The 24,034-nt window shown below is 40.5% G+C and overlaps 1 long non-coding RNA gene across 1 annotated transcript; it reads left to right on the top strand.

The window, feature by feature from the left end:
• Window positions 1-11,939: 11,939 nt before the first annotated feature.
• On the top strand, window positions 11,940-18,409 carry LOC144586149 (uncharacterized). Its single transcript, XR_013540901.1, has 2 exons — window positions 11,940-12,065; window positions 12,271-18,409. It is a non-coding gene; the product is annotated as an uncharacterized LOC144586149 (long non-coding RNA).
• The last annotated feature ends 5,625 nt before the right edge of the window (window positions 18,410-24,034 follow it).

Genomic DNA, 24,034 nt, shown 5'->3' with positions numbered 1-24,034 from the left:
GAAGGGAGCGCCTTTTCACTTGAAAGGAGAAACCTCTGCCCCATCAGGAATGCTGATAAAGCAAGTAGCTTCTAGTTGTGTTAAGCCGAATATATTGAGCACCCCTTTCAGACCCCTTCAGACCGATCAACATTGGAAGGCTAAAGGCTGAGCAGATTAAGACTAGGATTTTGAGGTCGGGGTCTCATTTCCATTACCAGCATTGATGAAAAAGAGAAGACATATACTGTATATGTATATTTTCTATTTCAAATCATGCAGAGCTGTTCTTTAATCCCATCTGCATCAGAAGGGCTCTTTGTTTGGTTTTCCATGGCTAATGCATGACTGTGGTCTCCCTTTGTTGTATGCATGCATTTTTCATTGAACGGATGCTTTCCACATGTCATCTCTGCTGGATGGCCTGGGATAACATGTTGTTCATGCTGAGTCCTAATCTTCAGCGTGGCGCTGTTTGCTGCTGCAGCGTATTTGCGGGTCCAATCACTATGGCAAACAGTTTTGTCCCTTGCCATGGTGATGTTGTACTTTCCCCACACAAATGCAGCAAAAAAAAAAAGTTTTGCTTGAGGGGAATTTACTCAGATGGATTAGTGGAAAACCTGTAGCGCTTGTTGAGGATTAGCCAGGCTCCACTCCAATTTGATAACTAGGATGCCAAAAAAAGATGGTTAATGACTGAAGGATGAATAGTCAGTGTTTATACGAAGTGAAATTATCTAAAATTACAGGGAACAGGGTGTTTTAATATGGGATTTCATGAATGCTTGGCTTGAGCACTGGAAGGTTTTGTTTTTTCAGCAACAAAAAAGTAGATCTAATGAAGGGTGAAAAGTGCCAGATGGACAGCTGCAGAAATCCCTAGTTTGCTGTCTGTTAGCATGTATGGCAAGAATAGTAAAATAGCAAATGTTTGTACAGTCCTTGCCCGTGTTCTACCTCCCAGACGAAGAGAAGCCAAAGGTTGCCTCAGAGGGCTTTTAGTATATCATTTGTTTTTATTGTATTAAATATATGGCCCATAGTAAAGAGCTCTGATGCCTCCTCTCCGCTGAAAGGGTATTTAACTCAAAATCAGCCCCATTTCAGGGCTGACAAATTCCAAGAAGAGACATGGGGTGTTCAACTCTTCTGCAGAGGAAAAAAAAAAACTCACAGAACAAATTAAAATCCTTTCTCAGTCTGGTGCTCTTCAGGTGTACTGTTATATAAAAATTTTGAGAAACCACAGTTTTGACTATAATTCTTACCTCAACCCCAGCCAATTTCTAGAGGAATTGTGAGTTCTAGTTGAAGGAAGGAAGGAAGGAAGGAAGGAAAACAACAACAACCCTCTTTCTAACTTATTGTTGCAAGCTGTCTGTCTGAAGGGTGATCCAGTTCACACTTCTGGAGAGCAGCAGATTGGTGATGGATGCCTGAGGGTAATGTAAGGCCCTTGGGTTAGACTAAAGCTGGTCTTTGGATTCAAGCTATGCTTTTAAAATTAAAAACTGACTTTAATGGGAAATAAACATTGGGGTTATGCCAGGGCATTTGGAATTGGATGCTGCTTTATTTATATTTATTTATAAATTCCACTTGCTTGTCAAAAGCACCTGAGGCAATGTACAAGTTTGTAAGGAACATGATACAGTACAAAGATACAATTAAATATCCAATGAAAACCTATGAAAGATTTGATAGTAAGGGAACCAGCAGTTGAAAACACAGAAATCCTACCATTGTCAGCCAGTCTAACATAACTTCTGCTGCAGCGTAACTTTTTCGTTATAGTGAAATGTTTTGCCTGCAGAAGGATATCAGGGAAACAATTAAGCTTTGTCTCCCATTCTTTCACGTGGGAAGCAACTGGTTCTGCTCCCCAATCCTCTGGTGTCCACTTGTTTGAGAAACAGAACAATCCTTCTTTGTTTGAGAGACAGAGCAGTCCTTCCAATCCTGGTGAATGGAGAGGGAGCTTATGATGTTGCATGTAGATATGTCTTAGAGTTAGTACTGAAGCCTGATTTCTTTCTTCTCTGCAGCTGATTCATGTTGCATTTCTCCTGGACCCTGGACATGTAGAGTCATTCTAGGAAAGAGGACATGGTTTTTTCCCCTTTGTTTGCCACTTACACCTGGCATTTTGTGTAACAGCTGAAGAGAAACATAGGAAGCAGGACTTGCCTCTAGTTTGTTTCTTATATCAGTGTGTTTTAGCTATGTCACGTCCTGTTTTGGCTGTCAAAAATTTGACTCTGGCAATGGCTGAATTTGTTTAGGGACGCTCCAGGATGGTTTTTCTTTTATTTTAAATACTGCAAATAAACACACAAAAAGGCCAAAATTCTATTGCCAATTTGTGCTTGCATAAGGAAAATCGTATGAAGTCTTGGTGGCCAATGGTGACTCATTAACAAGATGAGTAGCAATTTGGCATCAAGATTTCCTTCGTGGTGCAGTGGTTAAACTGCTGTACTGCAGCCAAAACTCTGCTCCTGACCCATGTTCAATCCCAGATATTGGGCTCAAGATTCACTCAGCCTTCCATCCCTCCAAGGTACCAAGGTCAGTAAATTGAGTACCCAGCTTGCTGGGGGTGGGGGCTGAAGCACTATAGGATGGTATATAAACAACACACTATGTTTTGCTTTTTTATTCACAGGAAAGGGCATTAAACTCCACAGAATCTGATAGTTTCCTATGCACAGCAACAAAAAAACAGAATATCTATGTATCCGTCTGTCCATCCATCTGTCTATCTATCTGAGACAGAGACCAGGGTGTCATGCAAGGGGAAACTCAAGGTGAAATGTCTTTACATGGACATTTGAAAAATAACTGAGAATGAGAGGTTTTCTAAGTACTCATCATGTTATTTCTGGGAACTTACGTATGCAGAACAGGTGCTCTTCCATTAAATTATGGTTTCTCCATCTCAATTAGTATCAAGAGAGGAAACATAAAATTTAATTGGGATGTTTTTGCATTAGTTGCTTATATCATTTTGATTTTTTCCTAGGTTTCTGTGAGATGGAGATCAGAAGCAGCCTCCCATATACCACATATACTGTAATGCTCCCCAACTATAAAGGCATTTATAAATAGCTAGAAGGACATGGAAAGGAAAGGAAAATTTCAATTTGCTGCCACAATTTAAAGAAGATATTGCAAAGCATTTTAAGAGCACAATGGTAACCAAGAATCTTAATTTGGTATTGGATCCCTTTATTTGTAAGGAGAACAGCTTTCCTTATGCACTCTTGATCTTTGAAAGCATTATTAAACACTAAGGTTTTCCCATTTGTCAAGGTCATGACACCACAGGAATCCTCCAGTCTTTCTCTAAGAGACACATTCAAGTTATTTAATTCAAGCCTGGAGACTCCAGAGACATATCTCGTCATACAGCAGAACTCCTATTGCTGAGCATGTCATGATGACAGCAACTGAAAGAGCCCACAATAGCAAGGAGTAAAGATGGACAGATGTAAATGTCTAGCTTCTGTCTACATACATGGTCCCCAAACACAGGTGATACCACTTGTGGTTTGAATAACTCCAACAATTTACTCCTTCACATAGAGATTGCTGGCTTGTGGGAGGATAGAATTTTGTGATACGAATGTATCTAGTGTTGCTGGTTATATAATATCTGTAATGTCTAATGTTGTTTGTCTTTCTCACCTGAACCCCCTGCTCAGTTGAGCATATCAGTTGTAGAGTAACCATGTTGATTATAAAGTAGGGTAGAAAAAAATCAGGTTGCTTACCTATAACTGTGGTTCTCTGAGTGATTATCCATGAATTCACACTATTGGGGGTTATTTTCACCTGGATGGAAGCCCACTCAGAACGTTCCAGACTGCACAGCTGAAATTAAAGACTTTCCCTCCCTGATGAATGCATGCTCCAAGACATTAGGAGCTTTCCCTGACTTTCCCTTCATCCGCCACCCAAATCCTATGACGAAGGTGTGGGAAACAGAGGGAAGAAGGGTGGATTGTGTGAATTCACAGATGACCACTTCAAGGACAAGCAAGCAGCCTGTTGTTCTTCTTTGTGGTTTATGTGAATCACACAATTGTGTGACTTACTAGTTTAAACTATGGCAGGGGTGACATACCACTGAAGATGACTTCAACACATAAGTCTGCTTGGTCTAAAGAAGCATCATTCTTAGCTTGCACATTCAGCCTGTAGTGTTTTACAAAGGTAGATGGCTGTGACCATGCAGCTTTCTTACATGTCTCTTGAATCTGGAGTTCTCTGAAGAATGCTGTTGAAGTACTCACAATCCTTGTTGAATGATCTTTGACTACTGAGGCCAACAGGACTTTAGCTAGATCAGGTGCCAACTTGATAACAGGAACCATCCGTCTTGACCCTTGTCAATGATTGGGTAGAAATAGCTTGACCTTTCCTGTGACCATGGTAACAAATAAATATTTTAACTGTTTTCCTAAAATCTTGTTTTAGACAGGTAGAAGGCAAGTGATCTTTTCACATCAAGAGAATACATCATTCTTTCCAATGATGACTGTACAAAAGGAAAAAATGCCTGTCACCAGGCTGTATGGAGTGAAAAACACAGACAACCTTGGGTAAGAAATTCATATCAAGCTACAGAGTAGCTTTATCCAGATGGAACTGTGAAAATAGAGACACACACACCTGAAGGCACAGAACTCACAGGTCATTCTGGCTAATGTAATGGCTACTAGGAATACTTTTTTAGAAGTCAAAATCCTGATGTCTGTCCTTGCTAAGGACTTAAAAGGAGACTGTGTTAGGTGATTTAAAACCAGAGAAAGAGACCAAGGTTTAACCGGTGTGCATCAATCTGGGAATGTATTACATAAGCCTCTAAGGAGCCTTTTGATGGCACATTCGTGAAACAATTTGCTTGTTAGATGGTCAGAATGTTGATGAGCTACTATAACTGCAAGCTATATCTTTAGCAATGAATGTGCTAAATCAGATTCTTTAAGTGGTGGAGAAATCTTAGTACTATATGAAGCTCCACTAGCCTAGAAACATTGTGAGTGGAACTTAGAAACTGTTGAAATATTTTCCATTTATAAGTGTAAAAGCATTTGGTAGAAGGTTTTCTTGATGCTTGTAGAATTATCTCTAATGAGGCTATATCCTCCATGCTGTCAAAGTTAGTCTTTCTATGCCTGGATCTTGTATTCGATGTATGTGGGATGTGAGAAGATTGCTCCACACTGGGAGAGGGATTTTGTCTGACACCATTTAATTAAGTGTCGCAAGGGTGACAGTAGGTGATCAGTTGCAGGCATTCTCAGAAGTAACAGATAGTCTGGATCCAGTTCAGTCAGGGTTTAGACTACAGCACAGTATTGAAACAACATTGATTGCCCCGCAAGACAGTCTCCTAAGAGAGGCAGACAGGTGGAGTATAACCCTGCTCGTCCTCCTGGATCTTTTGGCAGCCTTTGATCCTGTCAACCATGGTATCCTTCTGGGAAGGCTACCAAGTAGAGATGGACGTAATGAACACAGGTGGACATAACGTCCACTCACCCATCTGCTGCCGCCGGTGGCTCTGTGCTCCCTTCCAATCGCTCCAGAGCTCAAGGTCGACTAGCCACTCCTGGCAGAAGGAGGGAAGACAAGCCTCCTTGCCAGGCTGATGAGTGGCTAGTTGACTGTGAGCTCTGGAGTGATTGGAAGTTTAGAGTTTAGAAACTGGGGTCTCTATTCTCCATTGATCCCAGGTGGTCCAGCTTGAGAATTCCATCTCCATTCCTTGGGACCTCTACTATGCAGTCCCACAGAAGCTAACCATCTTCCCAATGCTTTTTAAAATATACATAAAGACACTGGGAGAAGTTATTTTGAGATCTAGGGTGTGCTGTCACCAGTATGCTGATGACACCCAGCTCTATCTCGCTGTTTCATCTGCAGATAATACTTGAGCGTTGTCTAGTATCAATAATGGACTGGATGAGAGCTGAAACTGAATACAGGTAAGATGGAGATCCTACTGTAACTTGTAAACAATCCAGAATTTGCACTATCCAGGTGGGTAGAGATACATTTGAATGTGAAATTGCTTGTGGTGAGAGTTCCCGTACTATTCTCAAGAAGCTGGACTGTTACATAACAAGAAATGAGTATCACATCTTTTGTAAAGCTAATGGCTTTTAACAACCCTTTCCATGCCAAACTGCCTCCAAATACTTTGCAATGCAACAAGGATAGCCTGCAAAAATATACTGTACTTGGAAAAATCAATTTCTCTCCTAGCTACTGGGAGGATTGCAGTTGAGTTCAGAGGATACCGGGAAGAGTGAAAAGGATGATGGATGTTGTTATAGTCCTGATAATCATTCTTAGGGCTTTGACTCTGAGCATCCTGTCTCCACTATACCTGTGGTGCTATTGACTCATTGGTTATACACACATATTTTATAACACTTACAATTCACCTCAACCTGGCACCCTCTGCATGTTTTACACTACTGTGCTTGCCATCTTTGACCACTGGCTATGCTTTCTGTGAGCAATCGGAGTTGTAGTCCAAAACAAATGCAAGGAAACAAGTTGATAGAGAGTGACCTGAAAAGTATAGTGAAGCATCAACAGAAAAAAGTTCAAGGCTATTATTAGAGAGCTAGCAGAAGCAAAGTCTCAGAGCGCCTCATCAGCATGGAATTCTATCATACTCAGGTTTTAGCTAGGCACTTGTTTGCTAGAGATATTGAGATTAGCCATCTCTTGAGAGCTTGAAATCAATGTTCATCCTGGGGTAATTTTGTGTACCTTGGATATGTAAGATAAGATGCTGATGACTAAGGAATTGTGGTATCTGAACATGTTTCACCACAAAATATGCCATTGGAACAGACTGTACCACAGCACACTGTGGATAATCCTGTGCTCAGGGTGTCCCCTTTTACAACAGAGATGTGCAAAATATCATGAGGGTTTGACTTGGACCCCTGATCCATGATTAAACAAGCCAGACTATTTAGCTTGGACTGCTTTGGGGATCACCAAATTCAGGTTCAAATCAGAGATGCAACCTTTGTGCCTTCCCTTTGACTTTCTGGATAATGAACTCTCTTGGTCAAACATTTTCGATTGTTTTTATAGGATTGGGTGACTTTTGCAAGCACTATAATCCTTTGTGCCAAAGTTGAGACAAAAAAAGATAGAAGGATTTGCTTTTGTCACTGTGTTCACTTATGACACTTGTAGACTTTTCTTCAAGGAAGAAACCCAAAGCATCTAAAAGAATAAGTGCAGGAGTGGGACTACACTAGATGACCCTTAAGTTAATTTTGTGTTATCATGTTCCTTCAATTTGTTTCCATTGTGTGGCAACTCAATGAATTAATGACCGCTAAAGTCCTATCACGAACAGCCCTTCTCAGAATTTGTAAACTCAAAGCTGTTTTTTTAAGTGAGTCAATCCATCTCATTCTGATCTTTCTTCTTTTTCAATGCTCTCCACTTACCCTAACATTATTGTCTTTTCTCATAATATGTCCAATGTACTATAGCATCAGCTTAGTCATATTAGTTGCTAGTGAAAGTTCTGGCTTGATTTGATCTAGAACCTACATATTTGTTTTTCTAGTAGATCCTGGTATTTGTCAAGCTTTCCTCCAACACCACATTTCAAATGATTCCCCCCCTCCACAATTTCCTGTTATCTTTCTTCATTGTCCAGAAAGTTGTCTTTAAGGGGGAATCAAATAAATATTCCCTCCCTTCTGTTTTTTTTAAGAAAATGTGCATTCTGTGCACTTCATAGTATGTAACCTATACATTTTTAAAATAATTTTTTTATTTGAACTTCTAAATCTACAAACAAACTACAGTATAAAAATAGTATGTAACCTATACGTTTTTAGAATGATAGGTTCAGGGAAGAGGGTGCTAAGATGACTGAAAGACAGCTTTTGTTCATTTTTATTTTCTGTTAAATTGGCACCACCAAAGTCACAGAAACTTCATCATTCAGCCCTTCATCCTTGACAGAGCAGATAGATGGATAGTGTGTTAGTTCACTGATCAAATATTGGAGATGATACGCTGCAGAAGTTTGTGTGTCCTTGTGTAGTGCCAAGGGAGCCTTGAAAATTGGAGTTGCTTTAAAAAAGGAATTTCATCTCAACGCCTTTGTGGACAATTTGCCATGTTCTTTATCTTGTGAGACTGTAGCAGTTTTCTCACATTCCATCTCCCCCCCCCCCCCAGGTCATACAACTCTTATAAATAGTAGGCCATACTGTATAACTATTATCACTAGTATACTGCCACCTGCCATTCACCTTCCTGGTATGGTAGCAAGTGTTAATTGTTCTTCTTATTATGTTGTGAACCGCCCAGAGTGGCCTTGTAGCCAGATGGGCAATACAGTGGTGCTTCGCAAGACAAATGCCTCGCAGGACAAAAAAACTTGCAAAACAAATGGTTTTGGCAATGGGGCTGATGACTCGCAAGACAAATGTTCCTATGGCCGTGCTTCGCAAGAAGAATGTTTTCCGTTTTTTGTTCTTGCCTCACGTTTGCTGATTTTTAAATTTTTTCCTATGATATTTAAAAAGTCAAAGTTATTTGACTGAAAATTTTTAAATCATCTGCACAATATGTATGGCTTTAAAGAGCACTTAATAAACCCTTTGTAAACCAAATTTGACTTTGTTCTTTTTTTGCCCATAGGTAAAGGTAAAGGTTCCCCTTGACAATTTTTGTTCAGTCGTGTCCGACTCTAGGGGGCGGTGCTCATCCCCGTTTCCAAGCCATAGAGCCAGCGTTTTGTCTGAAGACAATCTTCCATGGTCACATGGCCAGTGTGACTTAGACACGGAACGCTGTTACCTTCCCACCGAGGTGGTCCCTATTGATCTACTTGCATTTGCATGCTTTCGAACTGCTAGGTTGGCGGGAGCTGGGACAAGCGATGAGAGCTCACTCCATCGCGTGGATTCGATCTTACGACTGCTGGTCTTCTGACCCTGCAGCACAGGCTTCTGCGGTTTAGCCCGCAGCGCCACCACGTCCCTTTTTTTGCCCATAGGAACGCATTAATTAGATTTTAATGCATTCCTATGGGAAAACATGTTTCGCAAGACAAAGTTTTCGCAAGACAGCATTAACCGCGGAACGAATTAAATTAGTCTTGTGAGGCACCACTGTGTAGAAATAAACACATACATACATACATGCATGCATGCATGCATGCATGCATGCATGCATACATACATACATACATACATACATACATACATACATACATACATACATACATACATACATACATACATACATACATACATACATGTCTCAAAGGGCCTGTCCAGACAGGGGAATTTGGAGCAGTCTATTATTGTACTATTTTTGTGTTTTCCTGTCAGGCTCTGTTGCGGTCATTCTAATCTGGAGTAATAGTAGATAGTAGCTTCCATAAAAGAAATGTGGCTAAGTAGTGTTTCAAAGCTGCAGATCTATTTTTTCCAGAATTCAGCTTAAATTCTTGCCAGACTAATCATTTTTTGATCACATTACCTGCCTGATAGACAGAGAGAATGCTATAGACGTTGTATCACTTGAATTCAGCAAAGCTTTTGACAAAGTGCCCCATTATATTCTGATTAGCAAGATAACTAGGTGTGGGCTGGATAGAACAACTGTCAGGTGGATATACAGTTGGCTACAGAATTATACTCAGAGAAGATGATGATTAATGGCTTCTTTTCAAATTGAGAGGAGGTAACAAGTGGGGTATTCCAGGGCTCAGTCCTGGGCCCAGTGCTATTTAATATTTTTATCAATGGCCTGGATCAGGGGATATAGGGAATGCTAAACAAATTTGTGGATGACAGAAAATTGAGTGGAATTGTTAATACCCTGGAAGACACAAACAAAATTCAATATGATCTGGAAAGGCTTGAGAACTAGGCTGAAAACAACAGAATGAAATTCAGCACGGATAAATGCAGAGTACTGCACATGGGGAAAGGAAATGAACCACACAGTTACAAGAGGGGAGATAGCTGGCTCAGCAATACTATGAGTGAGAAGGATTGTAGAATCATTGTAGATCACAGGTTGAATATGAGCCAAAGAAGGCTGCATTAACATAAATATAGTTTCCAAATCCCACGAGGTACTAGTTCCTCTCTATTCAGCACTGGATAGGACTTATCTTGTGTACTGTGCCCATTTCTGGACACTACAAGAAGGATGCTGACAAATTGGAAAAATTTCAGAGGAAGACAACAAGGATGATTAGGGGGCAGGAAACCAAGCCCTATGAGGAAAGGTGGAAGGAACTGGGCATATTTAGCCTTGAGAAAAAAAGATTGAGGGGAGATACGATAGCACTTTTCAAATACTTGAAAGGCTGTCATATAGAGGAGGTACAGGAAGTGTTCTTGCTCATCCCAGAATGCAGGACACGCAACAATGGGCTCAAGTCGCAGCAAGACAGATTTCAACTGAGTATCAGGAAAACCTCCTAACTGTTAGAACACTGCAGCAATGGAACCAATTACCTTCAGAGTTGATGAGTGCTCCAACGCTGGAGTCTTTCAAGAGAAATTTAGACACCCACCTGGCAGATATACTTTGGTTTGTATTCCTGCACTGAGCAGGGGATTGGACTTGATGGCCTTATTGGCCTTTTCCAACTTCATTATTTTATGTTTCTATGATTCAGTTTTTTATCATCTTTACTACACCGGTTATTGTGGTCCAGTTATTTTCAGAGCTAGTAAATGGTCAAGGTGTATGAGTGTTTTCAATTTCAGAAAGATATATCTTCCTTTTGCTTATTACAGAATTTTCAGTCTGTGCACATCTTCAGTAGACCAGAGTCAAGTCCTCAGTCTTGCAAGCTTTTCTCTTGACTGAATGTTGCCATAAATGAATGCAGTCTTCTGATAATTTAACACATACTGGACCAATCTTAAGCGCTTCCATGCACAATTTATTTAAGTGTTCTGTTTTATTTATTTAGTTTATACTTCTGAACTCTCCACACATGATAAGAAAAAAAAATCTCCTCACAAAGTTATCTAAGTACTCGGTCTGAGGAAATAATTTGCTATCTTGTTGGTGTATTTCTGTGAGTTGGATGAAACTGAGAGACACTTACAACCTCAAGGTCAATATAGAGCTTCATAGATGTTTGAACCTGCTAACGCTCTAACTACTACACCATCAGAAATTATTTAAGAGTCATTTGAGAATTAAAATATGGTAGGCATGAAATATTGCCAGAAAATGCTATCATCCAAAGGAAATTTGAATTGAAGGTAAATCTGACAGCTGCAAAACTTCATGCTTCTCTTCATTTCATGCCCCATCATGTATTTTAGTCTATTGGAAAAAAAGGATTCACATCTCACCTTCAGCATTGATAATGGGGATTTATTCTTGTTCTTCTGATGGATAGACTGCCCTACAATTATGTCAACATGGTTTGCAGCACGTATTATTTTTTGCAGGATTCTACAAGGCCTGTTGTATTGAGAGAAAGCAAAATATTGGGTAGGTGGGCAGGGAGAGCAGAAGACACATGGCATGAAATAATAATACACTCTAGTTCTTTAAATAATACACCAGAGCTTCTCAAGTTATCAAAAAGCTTATGCTGAATTAAACAGACTAGCATCTTTATGAGTGATGGTATGGAGGTGGTTTTCACTGCCTTAACTACAGCTATGGGATTTTGGTTAAAAAGTATATATATTCAAAGCTAAATTGAATTTTATATGTTTTTATTATTTTAAGAAGTAAATCATCTTGAGTGCTGTTGTTTGGTGGAAGGGGAGGGGAGGTAAATGTAATAAACAAACAAACAAACAAACAAACAAATAAAATGGCTATATCTGGTGATGAGCAAATTGAGTTATCAGCAGTTTTGCCAAAGTGGATTATGAGGGCAAAACCAGAAGCCACCGTAAAGATTCATTACATGACCTGTCATCTGAAGCCAGAACCACAGATGTTATTTTTGTTCATTGCCGATTTGATCATCATTCTGAAAACCAGTAGCAGCTGCAGCTACAATGGAAAGGAAGAGAACTCAGCTGATGCTACAGGTACACTGAGAGTAGGAGGCATTAAAAGCTGTAATGCAAACATTATATCCAATCTCTACTCTGTATCTAGCGATCTCTGTTTCTATCTCTATTGTTTTCTAGCTATAAATGAACAATAGTAGTGGAAAGATTATTGGTACATGTTACGTTTTTAAACAACTGTCATTATTGGGTGCTGACAGTATCTTCTTTTCTCGTTTTGCAGAGTGAAGGCATGGGAAGAAGACGAAAAATGACTTAGAATAAGAATGAACTTGTGTCAGGGTCAATTTGCATGGCATGGTTAGCATGTCATTTAAAATGGAGTTCTTGTAGGAAATAAAAGATCTTTGTTTATGCCAGCTCAAGATTTACCTGTCTCTGCAGTTTAGCTTTTTTGTTTTGTTTTGTTTTGTAATTGTCTATCATCATGATATAAACATGGACTTCACTTGCAAAACTGGTCACTTATGCCTGGCAGTTTTAAAAGAGTCTGTCTCTGGATATATCTATTGATATTTTGTCAACTTCTAACTGCAAACTTGATGCGTCATGTAGTTGGATGTTTAAACATGGGCAGATAAAGAAGGAAGCTGTTTATTATAGCTATAACTACCAATACACTTTGTGCCAAAAACTTCTCATGAAAAAATATCAAAGCAAATTTAGTTTTGTGCAAATATCTGCTTTTGCCCCTGATTCTCCAGTAAAGTTCAATGAAAGTGCATACAGAAATTTACCGGAGGAGATCTATTCCATGGCTTGGTAGTACTTTACTTACTAGTGGCAAACAAGACATTAATTAAAGTTTTTTGGCTTAATACTTGCTTCCAGTAATCCTTTGTAATTCTGTGAATTACTAAGGTTGATTTTTGTTATAACTTTGTGAATAATTTCTGAGGTATTTTACAACACAACCCCAAGCAGGTTTTCTCAGTAAAATTATTTTTTCTGATGGTAGTACAACACTGAATATTGTAGATTTTTCTGTTCTATGTTTGCTTACATATTGCCAGGTATTATTCAATGAAGAAACATCTTTACATTAGGATACCTACTGAGACAAAAACAAATATTTGCACAGTTAATAGATTTGATTCTGTATGTGTAGCTTTGTCTTCACATTGTGTCAGAAGATAATGTTTAAACTCTGAAAGGCAGGGTGTTGCTATCTCAGAGTGTGACTACATGGTCAACTATCATAGGATTTGCTTCACTTATAAAATGTGTGAATTCAAAGTATTTGTTACTGACCGCATCACGCAAAGACTGATTGATTTCGCAAGCGGCTTTTTTTCCTACCATAAGGGCTTCTTCATACAGTAATGATTTGAATGGACTTTCCCCCCATGCAGTTAGTATGTGATACATACATGTGATAAATATAGGGGACATGTCTGTAGGTGGTGTTTTGGTGTTGTAGGCAGTTTTGAGTATGATGTTTAGGGTCCGGGGGGTATGCAAAAGGAAAGCATCATGATTTTAATGAGGAGGATCACGTGCTAGTCCTGAATCCTGTCAAACAAAGTAACCTTTAGAACTTCAAAGTGCTAATGATCACTTATAAAGCCCTAAACGGTTTGGGACCTCAATATTTGGCAGACCGTCTACTCCCACCCAGATCTACCCGAATCACCAGACATAGCCAGCAGGGGCGGTTGAGGGGTCTGACGCAGAGAGAGGCCCGGAAGGAGAAAACAAGAAACCGGGCCTTCTCGGCGGTGGCTCCTCGGCTGTGGAATGCCCTCCCAACAGAAATTCGGCTGGCACCCTCGCTGGGTGTTTTTAAAAGCCAGTTAAAAACTTGGTTATTCAAGAAGGCCTTCCCTCCAGTCAATTAAATCTTTCTCTCTTTTTTTCTTTGCTATTCCATCTTGGTAATCCTCTCTTTAAATTAATTGTTTTAAATTGAAATTGTTGTTGTAATTTTATGATTTTATATATTTTTATACTGTTTTGTTTTATTTTGTAAGCCGCCCCGAGTAGACATGGTCTAGAGGGGCGGGGTAAAAATCAAATAAATAAATAAATAAATAAACTTGTGGGGAGGCCCTTTTGTTGTGAAGCAAAGGCTTAGTGCTGTTAATTACACTGCAGTTGCGAAGCAAATGTTTCCCACTTCTAATGACACTTTCCATACCTCTGTTGCACTGAATTGCTATCCAATGTGTTTTAATGTTACTAATTCATTTTCTCCTATTTGAATAATCATGTCTGGCTTCACCGTGGTACCAATTTCTTTTCTTTCTTGTTTTCTGGGCCATTGCAGCCCCTTACTTTAATATATATTTTTAAAAAATTACTGGTACGTCAATACGTCGGGAAGAGGTTCCTGCTTGGTAAAATTTTGTCTGTTGTGATGGTGCCTCTGAAAGAACTGCATTGCACTCAATGGACCCAGCACCCCCATCCAGGGCTCTGTCACTTGCCAGACAGCAGGTGGAGTGATGCAACACCTACCAATGCTCTGGCATACCTGGTCATTGAGATAAGTTTACCTACATAGCAACAGGTCAAGAAAAAAAATTAAAAAAAATTATACAACGGCAGCCATGCAGCACTAATGGCAGCTGCTCTCCCTGGTGACTTGCCTTCAGAAAAGAATCAATAGGGTTGTGCACACATGTCATACCACTAAGGAATATATCAGTATGCCATGGAACAAAATAATAGATGCCTCCTGGCAAGTGGGAAATAATCTGTAGTTATACCACTGGCTGGGTAAATGATTTGATAATGGGCGTGCATCATGTGACCTGAAATTTCTACAATTATCTAATAGGAGTATAATTAGCCAACATTTGCCTCATGTGGTCATGCCCTTACTTAACTGACAGGTCTGAAAATGGACTAGTATATCATGCCAATAGTTTAAAACTATATGTGACTAGAGATTAGGTAATTCCTGCATTATTTGTGGTTGTTACATGCCATCAAGTTGCCTCCAACTCATGGTGACCCTATGAATGAGCTCTGTCCAAAATGTCCTGTCCTCAGCTGCCCTGCTCAGCTCTTGCATACTCAAGCCCACGGCATGCAATTCCTGCATGCGTTCCTTGAAAGGAAGGGGAAAAAATTACAGATGGAAAGGTGAAAGCGGTGATCCCTGTTATAGAATCATTCTGACATGTGAATTATGATGTATTTTGCAAAATTACTGCTCAGACTTTTGATGTTCTGCCGTCTTAGGCTGTTAAGTGCCTTTCCATGTCATTTTTCTATAGAAATGTTTTTGAGAAACGTAGTAGTCTGAAGCTTTAAATGAGGAAGTGGTTTCACAGAGAACCATAAAATGATAAACAGAAGAACCAGAGGAAGGAAGTATGGCAGAGGAAGGACCAGAGAAAGGAAAGAAAGAAAGGGGGCTGTGGATTGGAATACAACATCCGGAATGAAGGATGAACTCCTGAATCAATCCACAGTCCCTGTGTGAACACTGACTGTAATTTCAAACATAATACAGGCTGCAAATCAAATCCTGTGTACTTGCACTCTGTGCCTGTTTCACTCAGTACTAAAGTACCTACTGTGTTACATACACAGTATGGAACTGAGTCTTCTTGTCTTTCTTATTCCAAAATAAATGTGTGTAGGTAAATTTTGGAGTGAGATCAATGTATACAGATAGAACAGCTTCAATCTGGTCTCCTAGCTATTTCCCCCTACATCTGTCTTCTCATGTGGTAGAGAAAGGAAAGAAAAACCTAGTCAATTGGGACCAACAGTATTGCTTTAGAAACTTCAATAGATGGTGCTCTGCAAAAAATGCTTCCTCTGTGGCATTGAAGTTAAAATGGTTTCCTTTGGCCAGCAAAGACAGATGGGTATCCTAACTGAAGAACCCTTAATAAATGCATCCCAAAAAGCTAGAAACAAATGGCCACAAGTCAGATATGGAGCAGCAGCAAAGGTCTCAGTGACTCCCATCACTCCATGACTTAGAGTTGGCTTGAAAAATGCCTTTAGTTACTAATTGTGGTAACTAATAGTTACTAATTGTGGTACACTCCCAATTCATCCACCCACCCTGAGCATGTAAGGATGGTAAGAGTGTGTATGTGTATGTGGAACTACACTGACATGAGGGAGCCAAGAAGTTGATGTTTCTTCTGAGGGGATTGCAGATTTTACAATCATTTGTGTCAGATCACATCGAAAAATGTGGCTGCTTCATCGATCATGGCAGCCAGCCCAGAAAGTCCCAGATGAGATAATTAATTAATTAGAATTAATTGGAGAGTCCAGAAGAAAAGGTTATGATTAGAGATGGGGGTATTCGTATACGAAAACAAATATCCCCCCACAGGTGGCGTTAACAAGGGTCCATCCCCATGGGGCCAGATGGTCCACTCACCAATCCAATGCAGGCATAGATGGCGCAATTATACCAATGGCTCCTCAGTGTGTCATCTGTTCACCACTCTTCAACCTCGCAGTGAGGCTTGTCCTCCCACCTCCTGATAGGAGTGGGGAGTGGATCGTGCACTGCAGAGCCATTGGTAGAATTGTGGTGTCTGTGTCTGTGGCAGATCAGTGAGTGGACCATCCGGCCCCATGGGGCTAGAACCTCATTAACGCCACCTGTGCGGGGATATTCATATTAATATACAAATACCCCCATCTCTAGTTATGATTCAGAGTTTTCTCAAAAATGTGGCAGAAGAGCTCACTTTGCTTGCCTGGGACTGATGAAACAAAAGGCGGCTTGAAGTTCTACTGGCAGAGAATTTTAATTGTTATTAGAGTGAATCCTGGGTGGGAGGAGAATATTAGCTCACTAAATTATTATTATGTTAGAGAATACAGGTTCAGAGAAATATCAGAGCTTGTGCTGTGGTGACCAAGTATGCCTCCTGTTTGTGCCTACATGTAGCTTTTTTGTTGTTGTTTAGTTGTTAAGTTGTGTCTGACTCTTTGTGACCCCATGGACCAGAGCACGCCAGGCCCTTCTGTCTTCCACTGCCTCCCGGAGTTGGGTCAAATTCATGTTGGTAGCTTCGATGACACTGTTCATCCATCTTGTCCTCTGTTGTCCCCTTCTCCTCTTGCCCTCACACTTTCCCAACATCAGGGTCTTTTCCAAGGAGTCTTCTCATGAGATGGCCAAAATATTGAAGCCTCAGCTTCAGGATCTGTCCTTCCAGTGAGCACTCAGAGATGATTTCCTGCAAGATTGTTCTCCTTGCAGTCCAGGGGACTTTCAAGAGTCTCTTCCAGCACCATAATTCAAAAGCATCAATTCTTTGGCGGTCTTTGGTCTTATGGTCCAGCTCTCACTTCCATACATTGCTACTGGAAAAATGTAGCTTTTTACCCCAGTTTTAAAACTGCTACTCTCAAAAAGAGTTTAATCTCATCTAGACAAAAGAGCTGTAATGAAACCTTTTGCATCTCTAGATGATTTAGCAACTGTTCTTCAAAGGACAATACAAAAAAATGAGGAAAAAGCAATAAGCGCATAATAGGAAATAAGAGCAGTCTCAGAAATGAGCAGCAAATGTGAAATGTCAAAATGGCACATTGTAAAAAAGAAATGATCACAGATAAAAGCATGCACAGGATGATCTAGTTATCTTTGGATCTCCTGTCATACTAATGGTCCCATTGATTATGATTCTGCTCCGGCTTTTCTTTCATTTAGAGCACAAGCTGTTTGCAGCCTAATGTGCACATTTGGAACAATTTACAGTGTCCATTACTGGGAGTAAAATGGAAAGGGGATCAGGAACATTTGAGTGCCTTAGTCTTAGTAGGCATCATCATTACTCTCAGTATTCTGTGAATGTGCTTTTATAGACTCAGTTCAGAAATCAGCCTGAACAACCGTGTGTTTTTAAACAAAGTTGCATTGCAAATAGTTTGTTTCCTTGTAAATGAAAACCTTAGTAGCAACACAGTGCTTTGGGTACAAGGGAGAGCTGGAAGATCATTGTTGATTTAGATTCTGTCATATGTTCCTAGGTATTAATCTTTAATACATCTCATCATATAGTCTCTCTCTTAGGTCTTCCAGCAAACCATGTCCCTGCTATCCCCTTTTCCATAGGAAGAGGACAGAATTTTAAAATGGATTTATTCAGCATATCCAAACCCTGCAAGCTACAAGTCTATTCTCCATTTATCACCACACTGTTCATCTCTCAATCAGACTGCACAGCAGATGGGGCGAATTACAGATGCTTATAGGGATCATGGCAAGGACTGGCAAGCACAGAATCCTTGCAGTATGTAAATGTTTGGGAACCCTGTCTTCAACATAGTTCCAGCAGGATAGGATGTTTAGGAGTGGCCACATGCCTAGAAACCATAGGATTGGAATTGCCCCTTGTATGGTGGTCAAGTATTACACAGTTCACACTGTGGATTTCCCTTACTCTTAAGTCTTGCCAAGTTCTCATTGCCCTATTAAAATTCCTTAGGGAGTGCCTCCTTATCAAAAAGTTCCCACCCACTAAGATTTGCAAGAGGAATTATGTTCTATGTTTACTTGGCAGAGCTCTGTCTAATAAGAGGAAGGAATGGACTTTCTCCGTGGTCGCGTTTACACGGTGGAGCTCTTTGCTCTGGGAGGCTCTGCCTTATTGCGTTTCATGATATAGCAAAAATCTTCCTTTTTAGGGAGAATTTTGTTCAGAGGATATAAAATAATTTATCTCTGTCTTCCCCAAACTGATGCTTTGAACTAAGGCACTGGCTGCAAGTAGAAAAAAAGAAGCTGACTGCAAGTGACTAATTGTAACCTGTAATTAGTTTCTTCCCACCTCCACATATGGGCCCAAAAATGGGACAGAAGGATCACAGCACAGAGAATTGATTTACTAAAATAAAGCTGTTTTCAGTGACCCCTCTAGTAGCCCAAGCTAGCATTTTAGAAATTAATTGCAATACAGATAATGTCTAAAAATACTAGCCAGTGCTACTGAGGTCATGGAAAACATTATTTTTAACTGTGATTGTGAGTGTAAATTGATTCAGGCCAGAAATATTGTAGAAGATAGACTTGTGAGGTGACTTACTAGTATTTTGTAGATAAAAGGACATATGGAGCATGATCTGAAGAATTTTAGTCTGAGTCATGTCGGTATCAATACAGTGGGGTCTCTACTTAAGAACGTCCCTACTTAAGAACAATTCCACTTAAGAACAGCTCCATTTGCTAAATTTTGCTTCTACTTGAGAACAAAAATCCAATTAAGAACAGGAAAAAAAAACTTTCCTGCTCTTTTTTTAACCTTAGGTCATCTTAGGTTAAAAAAAATTCTCCCCCTAGTGGTAGAGTACGTATTAACCAGCTTTGCATTAGCTCCTATGGGAACTAATGCTTCAATGTACGAACGCACCTCTACATAAAAAAAAAACAGCCAGAACGGATTAATTGGTTTTCAGTCCATTGCTTCAAAATTAGCTTCGTCAGAAGTGCTTTTAACACTGTTCCCTGACCTAAGGGGAAAAAAATCCCCCTCTAGTGGTAGAAGGCGGAATAGCAGCTTCCCATTAGTTTCTATGGACGGAAAAGAGCAGATACGGATTAAATGGTTTTCAATGCATTCCTATGGGAAATGCAGATTCTACATAAGAACTTTTCCACTTGAGAACCACCTTCCAATACGGATTAAGTTCTTAAGTAGAGACCCCACTGTATCAAGCAGTCAGCAGACCTTTATATTAGAAAAACAAATATTTTAATAACATAAAAGGGGTGGGAAAATTAAAGCTATGACAAGGTTATTAAGGTTGCATGTTCATGATTAAAATTATAACAAGATGAAGACAAATTAAAATATCTAGTACCTTCAGTTGCTTCTGCAGACATTATTTACAAATGTATTCGCGAAGGATTTCACGGCTGGGATCTAATGGTTGTTGTGGGTTTTTCGGGCTCTTTGGCCGTGTCTGAAGATTGTTCTTCCTAACGTTTTGCCAGTCTCTGTGACCGGCATCTTCAGAGGACAGCACTCTGTGCTCTGGTGTAGTGGGCTTGGGAGTGGAGTATTTATGGCTGTGAGATGGACTTTTGTCTTTTTCTGTAGATGGATGATTAGTGTGTCTTGTTGTGGGTGTACTGTTGTGATAAGATGGAGAGATTATCTGTCACTGTGGCTGATGGGTGTCATTAGCTGGTCTTTTGTGTGTAGTGATCCCTGGTCCTTGTGGCTGGGTAGAGTTTGTTGACCTTTTGCACGCTGTATTTTTGAGAGCTGGGAGCCAAGTTTTGTTGAGTTTCAAACTTTCCTCTTTTTTGTTGACGTTCTGCTGGTGCTTGTGGATTTCAATGCCTTCCCTGTGCAGTCTGACGTAATGATTGCTGGTGTTGTTCAGTATTTTGGTATTTTGAAATAGAATTTCATGTCCAGTTTGTTTTAGGGCATGTTCAGCTACTGCAGATTTTTCTGGTTGTTTTAGTCTGCAGTGTCTCTCATGTTCTTTGATTCTGGTGTGGATGCTTGGTTTTGTGGTTCCAATATATACCTGGCCACAACTACAAGGTATCCGGTATACTCCTGCAGTGGTGAAGGGGTCCCTTCTGTTCTTTGCTGACCATAACATTTGTTGTATTTTTGTGGTGGGCTTGAATACTGTTTGTAGGTTGTGTTTTTTCAAAAGTTTCCCCATGCGGTCCATGACCCCTTTGATGTATGGCAGAAATACTTTATTTGTGGGTGGCTGTTTTTCTTCTTCAGTTTGGTGTTGTTTTCTTGGTTTGATGGCTCTTGTGATTTCATTTTTGGAGTAGCCATTTGCCTGTAGCGCCCAATTCAGATGGTTGAGTTCAGTGCTGAGAAACTGAGCTTCACAGTTCCAATTTGCACGGTCTACCAGTGTTTTGATTATGCCTCTTTTTTGCTGTGGGTGGTGGTTGGAATTTTTGTGTAGGTACCGGTCTGTGTGGGTGGGTTTTCTGTAGACCTTGTGTCCTAGTCGGAGATCAGTTTTGTGTAGGACCATGACATCTAGGAACGGGAGTTGGCCCTCTATTTTTTTTCCATGGTGAATTGTATATTAGGGTGGATGCTGTTGAGATGGTTGAGAAATTCTTCCAATTTTTCTTCACTATGGCTCCAAATTGCAAAGGTGTCATCTACATATCGGAACCAGACTGTGGGTGCAAGGGGTGCCGAAGCCAGGGCAAGTTTTTCAAAATGCTCCATGTAGAAGTTTGCTATAACCGGGCTGAGGGGGCTGCCCATGGACACTCCATCTGTCTGTTCATAGAATTCATTATCCCACTGGAAATAGCTGGTCATTAGGCAGTGTTGGAAGAGGGCCTTGATGTCTTCTGGAAAGATCTCCTGGATGAGTGTCAGGGTGTCCTTTATCAGTACCTTAGTGAACAGGGATACTACGTCAAAGCTGATCAGTCTGTCCCCAGGGTTGAGTTTTAGGGTGCTGATCTTGCTTATGAAATGTCCTGAGTCTTTGATGTAGGATGAGGTTTGTCCAATGTGGGTCTGTAGGAGAGTTGCTAGGTGTTTGGCTAAGTCATATGTTGGGGAGCTGATGGCACTTACAATGGGACTGGCGAAATGTTAGGAAGAACAACCTTCAGAACATGGCCAAAGAGCCTGAAAAATCGACAACAACCATTATTTACAAATCTTTGCAGCTTGGAATGTACAGTCTTGCAACTCATTCAAATAGGCAAATGATTCTAAATTCATCACGAGGAAGGCCATATACCCTTCTAAAGACTATCCTGGGAAGGAAGCAATCAAAGGATGAGTCACTCTAGATCTTTTATTTTTGTGAGTAATTATTCAGTAATAATATGAGAAGTACCATTTCTAAGTTGAGAACGGCACATATGTGTGCAATATGGAGAGCAAACAAAATCTTTCTTCCTAAATTGCTGAGGAAGAACATTAAATCAAATTAGTGGAAATCCATGCCTGTATTATAAGACATATAATAACCTCACATAATTAGCCATGACCCTTTGAGAAACCCTACCAGCTCCCAAATACAATGCAAGACAAATCTTCATAATAATATGTGCTATCAAGTCAACTCTGATTATGGCGACCCCTTTCAGAGTTTTCCAGGTACATAATACTTAAACATGGTTTAATATTCCCTTCTTCTAGGGGCATCCTGGATCTGTGCAGCTAGCCTAAGCCTACAGAAGCTGAATCTTTTCCTGGGAGGAAAGAATCCTGCCTGGAGAGCCACCACAAGTCAATACAGTAGGACCCCCATATCCACCAGGGATTGGTTCCAAGCCTCCACATGGATACTGAAACCGTGGATAATAGCAATATAAGGTAAAGGTAAAGGTTCCCCTTGACAATTTTTGTCCAGTCGTGTCCGATTCTAGGGGGCGGCACTCATCCCGCTCTTCAAGCCATAGCGTTTGTCCGAAGACAATCTTTCCGTGGTCACATGGCCAGTGTGATTTAGACACAGAACGCTGTTTACCTTCCCACCGAGATGGTACCTATTTATCTACTCACATTTGCATGCTTTCGAACCGCTAGGTTGGCGGGAGCTGGGACAAGCAACGGGCGCTCACTCCATCGCATGGATTCGATCTTACGACTGCTTGGTCTTCTGACCTTGCAGCACAGGCTTCTGCGGTTTAGCCCACAGCGCCACCACGTCCCGTGAACATGGTAAAAAGGGGAAAACGAGGGGGAAATATATAGAACTGGCCACTAGAGGGCACTGGATCCCATGCTATGTATTCTTCGCTAACAACCTATGGCTACTTCTAGTTGTTCTGGTAACAAATGTGAAAACAGGTTTTTTCCTCAATTTTTTTAAAAAATAGTTTTAATATTAAATACAGAAAGCAGCGTCTATATTTTTCACTCCTGTTTCTTAGCATCCTACTTGTGCTTCTTATTCCTGTTTCTTCCTCCCGAAAGTGTAAGTCAGCCAACTGACTATTTATTGTCTGGAGTTACCTGTTCTTCTGTGTGGACTCTCTGTTATTCCCTGAGGAAAAAGAACTCTATAACATTTACTTTTGACCTTCTGGGTGCCAATGGCCTTCCCCGCCCGCCAGCACCTTTTGGTCTTAATGGTGATTTTTTTTTGGTGAGTGGATTGTGGATGGGGTAGCCTTTTAATAATCAGTCCTAAGGAATTTGTCTGGTTTGACGCCCGTTCATGGATTGCTGTCTTGTCATGGCAAAGGGGCTTAGGTGATTCAGAGAAGCAATGGGCTATGCCGTGCAGGGACACCCAAGAAGGACAGGTCATAGTGGAGAGTTCTGACTAAATACAATCCACCTGGATCAGGAACTGGGAAGCCCCTCCAGTATCTTTGCCAAGAAAACTCCATGGACAGAAACAAAAGGCTAAAAGATATAACGATGGAAGATGTGCCCCTCAGGTTGGAAGGCGTCCAACGTCTTACTGAGGAAGAGCGGAGGACAAGTACAAGTCGCTCCAAAGCTAATGAAGTGGTTGGGCCAAAGCCAAAAGGACGTTCAGCTGTGGATGCGCCTGGAAGTGAAAGGAAAGTCCGATGCTGTAAAGACAAATACTGCACAGGAATCTGCAATGTAAGATCTATCAACCCTGGTAAGCTGGATGTGGTCAAACAGGAGATGGCAAGAATAAAAATTGACATCCTGGGCATCAATGAACTAAAATGGACAGGAATGGGCAATATCAATTAAGATAATTATCATATCTACTATTGTGGGCAAGAATCCCATAGAAGAAATGGAGTAGCCCTCATAGTCAACAAGAGAGTGGGAAAAGCTGTACAGGGATACAATCTCAAAAATGATAGAATGATGTCAATACGAATTGAAGGCAGACCTTTCAACATCACAGTAATCCAAGTTTATGCAACAACCACCGATGGATGCTGAAGAAGCAGAAATTGACCAATTCTATGAAGACTTACGGCACCTTCTGGAACTGACACCAAAGAAAGATGTTCTTCTCATTCTAGGGGACTGGAATGCTAAAGTAGGGAGTCAAGAGATAAAAGGAACAACAGGTAAGTTTGGCCTTGGAGTTCAAAATGAAGCAGAGCAAAG

Source organism: Pogona vitticeps, chromosome 1 (genome assembly GCF_051106095.1).
Source record: "Pogona vitticeps strain Pit_001003342236 chromosome 1, PviZW2.1, whole genome shotgun sequence".
Classification (NCBI taxonomy): Eukaryota; Metazoa; Chordata; class Lepidosauria; order Squamata; family Agamidae; genus Pogona; species Pogona vitticeps.
Note: the sequence above shows the minus strand (reverse complement) of the source record. Positions and strands in the feature narration are given on the sequence as shown.